Below are 10903 nucleotides of genomic sequence, written 5' to 3' on the forward strand. Positions count from 1 at the left end.
TGATATCCAGGGGTCTGCTTCTGTTGTCACACCAGTGGTTAATCTCCCATTGCAATTAACCATTGGAGAGACCAAAGATGACCGTATACACTGAGACTGCAATAGAAGACAATCATAAATGTCAACATAAGCTGCCCCTTTCAGCCTAAAATAGCACTTGAAATTGTCAGTTTCAGTGGTGAGGGATTCTCTGGAGAGAGGGGTGACGTTCTATCTTACATGTAAGGTAGATATTATGTGCTTGCAAGAGATCAAGACAAATAGCACCAAAATTCCCTGTCATGCATATGGCTCCAAACACCAAAAGCAACATCTATGGCACCATGGTACTTAGACGTGGTGAAAAGAAGGGTGAAAAACATTCCTTTGAAACACCATTTACTCTAGTTCATACTGGCAAGTGACTCATGCCCCATGCTGCAGGGGAAGGTGAAAAACCTCAGGGTCTCTGCCAATCTGATCCACCCCAAATATGGTGACCAGTAAGAGCCTGAGCATGTGGGCAAGACTCACCAGCCAGACATGTGGGAAAGGATTCTCTGTAGTAACTTGGAACGCTCCCCATCTAGTGTTCCATCTCCAGCAGTTGGAGATATTTGCTAATAGCAGTGGCAGATGGGTCACATGTCATTATAGGCAACCTCATCATATCATCCCCATTGTGAACTTATCAAGGTGTTATAACGAGAAGCATTTTTTCCACGTTTAGAGATGTATGAAAGCTGCAAACATTCTGTGGCACTCCATGCTGGTAATGCAGAGGGTAAATGCACCAAGATCTCTTGGAGTGACAATGCGGACAACTTAAAGGTTGTGCATTGCTTTCAGATGGACCTGGAAGAAGTGCCCAGGCTAGCCACGTCATGCTCAGGTTAGTATTATGTTGTGTGAAGTTAGAACCAGTGGATAGATGGCTTAGCAGAAAGGTCTGACATCCCTAGACTACTTGCAGGTTTAATAACCATTAATCAATGGACATTAACCATATGCAATTGATTGTGCACTTTCACTGCTGCCAGGTAAGCCCCGGAATTTCTCCATTCCTGCCTTTCACCCACACAGATCTCCTCTTCTTTGTTTTGGAAGTACAACGGCTACCTCCTGGTGTCAGCCTTTAGTTGCTGCCGCTGTTGTAGACAATACAAGTAATGGGTTTTCCTCCATCCAATGCTAAGATTGCTTGTCTAGTAAGAGACTTTGAGCTGTTCACTGTTAATGCTGGAGGAAGCAGCCTTTATGAAGGGGAGCTCACCAGTGTCCTCAAGGGAATCCTTTTATGACTGCCAGCTTCCTGGAAGTTACCTGAAGAGAGAACTTACCCACTGGAGCACACGAGATTATTTGCAGACACACACTACAGCAGGGGTTCTCAAACTGGGGCTTGGGACCACTCAGGGGGTCGTGAGGTTATTGCATGGGGGGGTCACAAGCTGTCAGCCTCCATCCCAAACCCTGCTTTGCCTCCAGTATTTATAATGGTGTTAAATATATAAACAAGTGTTTTTAATTTATAAGGGGGGGGGGTCACACTCAAAGGCTTGCTATGTGAAACCTATCACCAGTACAATAGTTTGAGAAACAGTTCCCTACAGAGAAGGGCCCAAGCAGCAAATTTTGAATCAGGATCTGAATCCAAATTTTCATAACATCTGAGGGTCTTAGGTATTTCCAGGGCACCATCTTCATAGTACCTCAGTGCCAAGGGCCTAGATTGGGTTTTGCTTTGGGACGGTCTCTAACTTGTGCTAGTTCATGAAAATTGTTAAAACAAAGACGAAAATTAAGTGCAAAATGTTGAGGCACTAACGAGGCAATGCTGTCACTGGTAGGGATGGGAATTTTGCTTGAGTTTAGGGGCTCAGAACTGGTTCTTTTTTTTCCCTCCAAGTGGGGAGCTACCAGCTAAGGATCATTGCTGGTGAAATAGTATCTTTATCTCTGTGTCCAAAGGTCAAACCTCCATATAGCAGCTTTATTTATGGGTTGAAGTAAGTGCTTCAGTGGAGATAAAAATTAAGCTAATGAGTTGGCTTGAGGTGGCCATTTTCAAGAAGCAATATAAATAAACCGCTAAAAAGGCCAGAAGGTGGGCCCAGTCATTGGCTTTGCTCAGTGTGTGAGTGCAAAGGCTGCACACGGTGACTTGCTCTAAACAGATTTAGTGAGCAAAAGCTATAGTGGGCAGCATCCTTTGAACCTCTCCATTCCAGGGGGAGAGTAGGATCACGGCATGAAGGGATTCATCCAAGATATCTTTTTATTCACCTTTCAGAAACTTCCCAGTTAAGAAAAAGGGACAGAAGCCTAGTTCTTAACCCCTGGAATTACAGTCCTGGGAATGCTGTCTATATATATATATTATTAGATTTAAAATAACTTAAGTAGTTTGGTTATTCCCCAAGTGATATAGAATGACATAATGTAGCCTTGCCATAAATAGAGGGTTGAGAACGTCTGAGGTATTATTCTGTGCCCTGTACTTAGAGCTGGTGGTAGGGGCAGGTAAGCAGGGCAGTTGCCCCAGGATGCCAACTTCTAGGGGATGTTTTTCCACTCAACCTGTTTTTGCTTCATTCTTCTGATTGACCTTCTTGTCTTGGCTGTTTTGTGGGGAGGGACAGGGACAGTGTCTGCCATGGTCAGCAAAATGCCTAGGGCTGCTCCTGTCTGTGCTTAGGCTCCTTCTCCCCATACATAATTTGTGCATGAAACAGATGGTGTTCTAAGCCAGTGGTTCTCAAACTAGGGCCGCCGCTTGTTCAGGAAAAGCCCCTGGTAGGCGAGGCCAGTTTGTTTACCTGCTGCGTCCACTGGTTCAGCCAATCGTGGCTCCCACTGGCTGCAGTTCACTGCTCTGGGCCAATGGGGGTGGCGGGAAGCAGCAGCCAACATGTCCCTGGGCCCGCGCTGCTTCCCGCCAGCCTCATTGGCCTGGAGCAGTGAACCGTGGCCAGTGGGAGCCACAATTGGCTGAACCAGCAGAAGTGGCAGATAAACAACTGGCCCGGCCTGCTAGGGGCTTTCCCTGAACAAGCGGCAGCCCTAGTTTGAGAACCACTGTTCTAAGCTGTCTTGACACTGATTTGCAAACCAGTATTTAAACAAGGGGCTATTGTGCAGCCAGGGACTCTGAAGTGCTCTGGTCATGCACCTGCTATGGTACCTAGGCCAAGGCTGCAAAGGAAACGTCGGGCTGTCTAGGGCGGCACTGAAACACTACAGCGGTGGTTCTCACTGGAGTAACCTGAGGGCCCCCATTTTGATTTAAAATTTTGCAGTGGACTCCCAAGCCCTCCACTCAGCTCCAGGCCCTGCCCGCACTCCACCCCTTCCCCCAAGGCCCCACCCCCACTACCCCTCCTCTTCCCCGTCTCTTCCCACCCCTCCCCCAAGTGCCTCCATCCCTCCTCCTCTCCCTCTCAGCACTTGAGGGGGGGAGAAGTTAATCAGCGAGGCCTGCAGACCCTCCGGAGTACCCTTGCAGCCCCCAGTTTGAGAAATGCTGCACTAGAGGATTATTCCCCTACATCACAGGAATCCTCAGCAGATTACTTAAGCCAGGTCTGCCTGCTTTGTGCCATAGGAGTGGCATAAACAGACTTACCAGGCGATATGGAGTATCTATCCCCATATGTCTCTAATGGCATAATAAGTAATAATTCTTCTGCATGTTCGGCAGTCGCATGGAATACATGGCACAGGAAGCTACATAGGGCTGTTTGTTGGAGGCTTTTAAAAAAAGCCTCCTATAGCCGCTTAACATTCTGCAGAAAACCTTCTACAGATGTGACTTACTCCCAAATCTTTTAACCCTCATATGTTGTCATGACTCAGTCTCTCCTGTGCCGTTTCAGAAGGAAAAAAACAGGCTAGAACATTTGTATCCTTTTTCTATCAAACACGTGCTAGCAAATCACAACCACCTTATGTTATCGGTGTCTGCGTTACTGGCAGTGGCTACTGTTCACTGGAAAAGCCTGGTGAGTGAAGTAATTGAAGGGTCTTTTCCCCAAAGAGTGTCCTTGGTTGGAAGGTAAATCCAGTAGAGAGTCGCTCTGCAGGCGCATTTTTCTTCATTCTTCATCTGTTTGCGGGGGCATCTGGACATTATGCTGACTACAGCTGGTCAAAAATGTTTCTTATGGACCAGCTTTCCATCAGAACATTCTAATTCAATGGGATCAGCACATTCCGCGGGACTGTGTCGGTTCTGTCAAAGCTTCAGTGGAAGCCAGGCTGGCTAGTTGACAGGCCAGTCTGCCTGTTTGGCTTCCTGCCAGGCTGTGAGCAGGTTGCCCAGGCTCCCTGGACTTCCTTGGCTGCTCATCTGCTCCCATAGCCAGCTCCTCCACAACTGTAGTGATAACTTTCTGTGCCAGACAAGATAGCCATTTAAACATGAGAAGTGAAGCCTTTTGCAGGGTTTTATTTGAGAAAACGCCCAGAAACTTGTAATAAAACAAGTTGGACTTGTTTTTTTCCCATCTTTGTATCCGTGGATTGTGCCTTGAGATCGTAAAGTTCCCTCCAATGGGAAATAATGCCTTTAGCATTTGGTTTTAGGCATTATAATCGGTCTGTCGTTTTTCTGTTACTCCAAGCCTTCAAAACCAGCCATTCCCTTCCCGTCCCTGCTTTAACTATAGCTTTGCTAATGCTTTGATGAAAACTCTGGATGCTGCTACTATGAATGTCATGCATCGTGGGCTAATACATATTTTTGTACTTTAATTCCATGTTATGCACTATCACTAGCTTAATAGTTTCATATAAACGCGGTCTGTGGGGCTGACTATCATACTGTGCTGATATGACTGAACAATAAATCTTTATGTGCAAATAGGGAAACAGATTATATATGTTGCACTTCTTGTTAGATAGGGCCAATGACTGTTTTGACAGCAGTCACGCATGCATTGTCGCAAGAGGACATTGAGACCAAATTTCAACCGGGCTCTGATGGTGGGCAGGCACTTTGTGGTCATTTGCACAGGCAAGCTTGGAGTTTGGGCACACAACTCCCCAGTTTCTGTGTGCAAATGGCTTGCTGAGGTGTAAAATGTTTATATACACATTTCTGAAGGTGCAAGCAGTTACATGCACAGAACTGGACACCAATGTTGCCCTTTAAGTACTGTACTTTTATGACACTCATTTGGTTATTTTTCAGGATAAATCTATTTTCTGCAGTGTTTTCTAGGTAATTTTCATATAATTGTTAAATGCATTGCCAGATTTGTCTGAATGTCTTGGAAATTTCACTTAACCTGTAATAGATCTCTTTAGCAATAGTGAATCTCTTTCCTACCAATATGGTCTTCAGTGAAATTAGTACCTTTTAAATTTAGCCAACAAGATCTGTTTGTACACTAAATGTTGTGTTATGTCCAGTATTTAAATGTGCTACCCAATGCTGAGAGGAGCCAGGTCATGGATTACTGATTTTGACCTATGGCACATGCTGCAGGCTATAAAAGAACGAAGCCACTGAGTAAATATCTTTGATAAAGTATCTGAAAAACCAATTTGCTGGTAAGTGCTACATATCCGATGGGGTTACATTCATATTTCAATCTTTAATTCTTACAGGTAAATTGGGCCCAAGGACGTTTTCTGATACACATCGATTGCCAAATGAAATGTGGTTAATACATATAAACATGCAAAAATTAATCCAAAAAAGGGAATGAAGATGATCCTTAAAGTCAGACTGGTAAGTGGTACCTTTTGGAACAATGTTTGTGAAACATACAATCACCTGTGCTAATAACCTTCCCTGTGTGGTCTTCCCTGATGGCGGTTAATTAAGCATTAAGAGGGGCATTGTATTTATCAGAGGCAGGAATGTTAAACACAAGAATACCATTCTGTAATAAGGTTCTTGGACTGTGGTGACATTTGTCTTGAAATCCTGTTGATCCTTCTACTTACAAACAGGATATAGTGGTTTAGCTCACTAGGCAAATACAGATAGTTTGGAAACTGAAAAAGTTCCCATTTCACAACAGCTCTCAAAGCCCTGTCTGAGCAATTGCTTATCTGATCTGTGCTTGGCTATATGGTTTTGTCCTGCTCTCCTTCTTTCAATTTCCTCTCAATAGACATTGACACACTAAGGAAGAAGCTCGATATTTCTACTGAATAGTCCCTCCACGTCGTGAAAACCACCTTTGTTACTAATGTTGCCTTCGGCAGGCTCAACAGACAAGGCAGAGGTTGAATGGGCCTTGGAAACTGAACTAGGGTTGCTCCATCTATGTAAGAATTGAGGGAACAGTTTGGGGGAATTTTAAACAGCTGACCATGATGTTTGGTACCCTGAGTGAGGCTGAGGGTGGTACTTGACTCATCTCATTGTCACCTCAGGGTTCAATCAGACTATTCCTGGAGTAAGGTTTTACACAGCCTCTCTCCAAGTGGGTGATGTCGAAGCCACATCTCTTGATATTGTGGTGTGGATGTCTTTAAAACATTTCTTTTGGTCTCCCCGTTTCCTTTCTCCTTTGAGTTGGACGTACAGCAATTGTTTTGGTAGGTGTGCATCAGGCATGCGTGTACAGTGCCCGCTCCACATCAGCTGGTGCTGGATAATCAGGGCCTCAATATTGAAGGTGTTGGCCTCCATGAGGACACTGACATTAGTGCAATGATCCTCTCATTTTATGTTGAGGATCTTCCAGAAAAAGAGCTGGTGCTGGCGTTCCAGGTTTTTCAGGTATTGTCTGTAAGTCACCCAAGTCTCGCAGCCATAAAGGAGAGTTGGGATTACTACCACTTTATAAGCTAAGTCTAGCGTGTCTTCTAATGTTGTGGTTGTTGAACACTCATTGAGATAGTCTGCCAAAGGCAAGGCTGGCACAGCGAATTCTGCGCTGAATCTTGACATCAATGTCTGCCCTCTATGAGGGATGGCTGCCAAGGTAGGCAAAGTGGTCTACATCTTCCAGTTCTTCTCTGTCAGTGTAGAATTTCCTTGCTGGGTCTCATGATTGACCAGCAGCTGGCTGGTGGAGAATTTTTGTTTTGCTGATGTTCAGGGTTAGCCCATGGCTTTTGTAAGTTTTGCCGTTAAGGGCTGGATATTGCCATACTATAAAATGTTCATAGACTATCAGGGTTGGAAGAGATGTCAGGAGGTATCTAGTCCAACCCCTGCTCAAAGCAGGACTAATCCATAGATAGATTTTTGCCCCAGACCCCTAAATGACCCCCTCAAGGACTGAACTCTCAACCCTTGGTTTAACAGGCCAATGCTCAAACCACTGAGCTATCCCTCCTTTCTCTTCTAAAAGCTCTAGTCTTGGACCAAATTCAGCCCTGGAGTAAGCCCACTGAAACCAATAGAGTTGCAATTGATAAATGTGGGCTAGTATATGTTTTAAACATGAAACTCTTTAGTTTTTACAAGCTTGTACACATGTGCAAAGCGACTGAGATAATCACCATTGAAAATACATTGTTTCTCTTGGAAACTGTTTACATAACATTTAAATGGAGTATTTAAACCAAGGTTTGTTTATACAGAGAGACTGTCATGCCAACTAGCAAAGGAATTTTATTTTTTGACAAATGGGACTGAAATCAGTCTCCTTTTTTTACTGTCCTAAGCTCCACCCTGCTGCCATGTACGATGGTTTGCAGCTCTGCAGTTAAGAGGATTCCAGTGGTGCCCTATCATGCCACTAGAGTTCAACTTGTCAGTATTTCCAGGACCAAATCTCTCCAAGAGGCTTATAACTCCTCATAAAAACTGCACTTTGAGCTGAAAATTGGCCTTGTGCATGGAGAGCAACCTTCTTTTCCTGAATTTGAAATAAAAAATGTCCGAGATTTTATTTTTTAAACACCTTCTTCTATCTCAAATCAGTTTATTTTTTTAGAAACCTTTCCAGAATATTAATTTAGAAACTGAGTGATTTTTATTTAGAAATGCAGTTTTCTGGGCCTACTCGCATTACGCTTTCTCAGTGTATGATTCCTAAAGAGTTTGAGCTTGCAAACTGAACACTGAGCCTAGATGTGTTGGGGACCATTGCCACATCACTTCAGGTGTCCTGCTACTGCTTGGCCCCCGTGTCCCTCCTGGACCCGGTGCCCCTTTCTCTGGGTTGTTGCCCCCCTGGCAGTACCCCCACACTCTGGGTCTCCCCACGCCAGGGAACCCCCACCTACTAACCTCACCTCAGTATACGCTACTGCCAGTCATTGTCTAGCCCCTGCGCCGTGGGGCAGATTGCAGTATAAGCCACTCATCACTAGCAAGGTTAGGTTTGGACCTGCTGCCTTTGCCTACCCCTGGGCTGCCCTCTGCAACCCCCAGTACCTATTAGCCCAATGCTAGGCTGCAGTCTGGGGCTTTCCAGGCAGGAATGCCCCAGCTCCTCTGCCTTTCCCCAGCCCTGCTCCACTCCCAGTACCCTGTCTCTAGCTCCTTGCGGCCAGGCCCATCTCCCTCTGCAGCCAGAGAGAGACTGTTTGTTTGCTTGAGCTCCTAGCTCAAGTCTTTATAGGGCCAGCTGGGCCCTAATTGGGGCATGGCCCCAGCTGAACCTGCTTCCTACTCAGCCTGGGCTGTTTTCCCAGCCCTCCAGCCATCTCCCAGGGCTGGTTTTAACCCTGTTAGGGCTGGAGCGGGTAATCACCCCGCTACAGCCTGGATTTCTCCAGGTGTATAATCACTGACCGTATACTGTAGGGTTCACAGATGAAATAATGGATAGAGCTCTCAGTGGAAAGAGGCATTATATTTGTGTATACCTTCTTCTGTAGCGTATCACACCCAGTTGAGGAACTGATTGTTAGGTATGGCAGCACTCTCATAAATATTAAAAGAAAGAAAACAAATTTCAGAACTGTCACAGTAAATCATCATAAATGCATATATACAAAATTATATATTTACATGCACAAATATACAAAATAATATACATATCTATTATCGCTTCTATTGAGACTAGAATCATTCTAGATAAAACTTATCTGTTCCCAGGAACTTACCACTGGAGCATACAGTTGTTGACTTTGCAACTAGTTTAACAGATTATTCTTATTTATAAAACTGGGCAAGATTAAAACTCTGAATATAGATACGCTGCAGATGGTAGGGAGCCAGCAGGATTCTGAAGCTGTAACAGCTGTCAGTGTGCAAGGCTTTTAAAGAGCGGGCTACTCAGACTAATCTTTTAAATTGAAGCTATGCAGGGAAAATCTAGGATTTTGCAAAAACTGGGATTTTTCCCCTTTTGGGAGACAAATATTCATGGGTTGTTTGTTTACCTATAGGGTGAATGCCACAGCAGTTTCCTTTGATGCTGCTGACTGACTTGAGAAACCCGACTTACTAAGAGAATAGCAGCCTAAAGACTCAGGTTGAAAAACAACAGATGTCCAATCCTTTTACTGCTATTGAAGAAATAACATAGTACAGTTCTGTCCCCACCAATAGCCAGAGGCTTCAAATTAAATCAAATGCATGAACAATATCTGTGGGCATCCTGACTTCTTTTAATGAGCGAGGTGCAGTGAAAGATGCGTGCAGTGCAGCCAATGCATCTTTGCTACTGGAGAAACTTGCTGTTGTGCAGAACTTTTCATGAGCTAATTAGCACTCAGAAAGTGAGTTTGTGCCTTTATAAGAGACAGAGGAATTAACTAATGTAGCTCTCCTCTAGCCACGAATTTGCTTTTGCCAGAAGTAAGCATAGCATACTTCTGAACAGAGAGTTGTTTCTAGGACCGTGCTTACATGTAGAACCCTGTTCGGTATACGGTGCTGTAAATATTACATTAGAACCACTAGGGAGCCAGACTGGTCCAGCCCTAAGGTTCAAAATAAAGAGAGAGGAAAGTCTGGCATGAGTCGAACAGAAAAGTAAAAAAGTATATTCTGTTCTCAAACTTGTCTTCTCCCCTCTAAAGCTGTGATGACCCTCTCTGTCCCTATTGGGTGATTATTTCATACCCAAACTTACTACACACCAGCAATGTAGATCTGTATTTCTAGTTGCAGTAGAACCTCAGAGTTACGAACATATCAAGCATGGAGGTTTGTTTGCAACTCTGAAACGTTCATAATTTTGTACAAAACATTATGGTTCTTTCAAAAGTTTACAGCTGAACATTGATTTAATACAGCTTTGAAACTTTACTATGCAAAAAAAAAAGGTTTTTTACCATCTTAATTTAAATGAAACAAGCACAGAAACAGTTTCCTTAACCTTGTCAAATCTTTTTTAAACTTTCCCTTTATTTTTTTAGTAGTTAACATATAACACACTACTGTACTGTAATTTTTTATTTTATTTTTTTTGCCTCTGCTGCTGCTTGTTTGTTTGTTTCCGGTTCCTAATGAGGTATGTGGTTGACTGGTCAATTCGTAACTCTGGTGCTTGTAACATTGAGGTTCTACTGTAAAGTGCACTGTGCCTTTAAGGCCACCCCAGAAAAGCTACTGGCTGGATCTGGGTTTGGTACATAGAGTGGTCTCTGAGTGAGCACGTTTGTTGGAATCTCCTGGACTGTCTGTGCTAGTTGTTTGGGTCTAATGCCACATGGAGAATATCACAATAACATCTATCCTGCATGTCAATTAGGGTAGCATTATCCACAACTCCTCTGTTAGGAGATGAATGACCAGATGAATTCTGCTCTGTTACTTGGTATAAAATACACTGTAACACTATGGGAGACATTCACCACTGGCATAGACAGACACATCTGCACTTAAGTCAGAGTTCTCCCTTTTTACACTGATAGTGACTTTATCTTGTTGACATCTGTGGAGTTACCTTTGGAAATTGCACCAGCGTAACTGAGAACTGTTAGTCCCAGTGTTCATAACTGAGGCGGACACAGCATTCACTTACAGGCTTATCTGAAGTCTGTGTCTTTTTTGTTACCAATC

This window comes from Chelonoidis abingdonii, chromosome 9, assembly GCF_003597395.2.
Source record: "Chelonoidis abingdonii isolate Lonesome George chromosome 9, CheloAbing_2.0, whole genome shotgun sequence".
NCBI lineage: Eukaryota > Metazoa > Chordata > Testudines > Testudinidae > Chelonoidis > Chelonoidis abingdonii.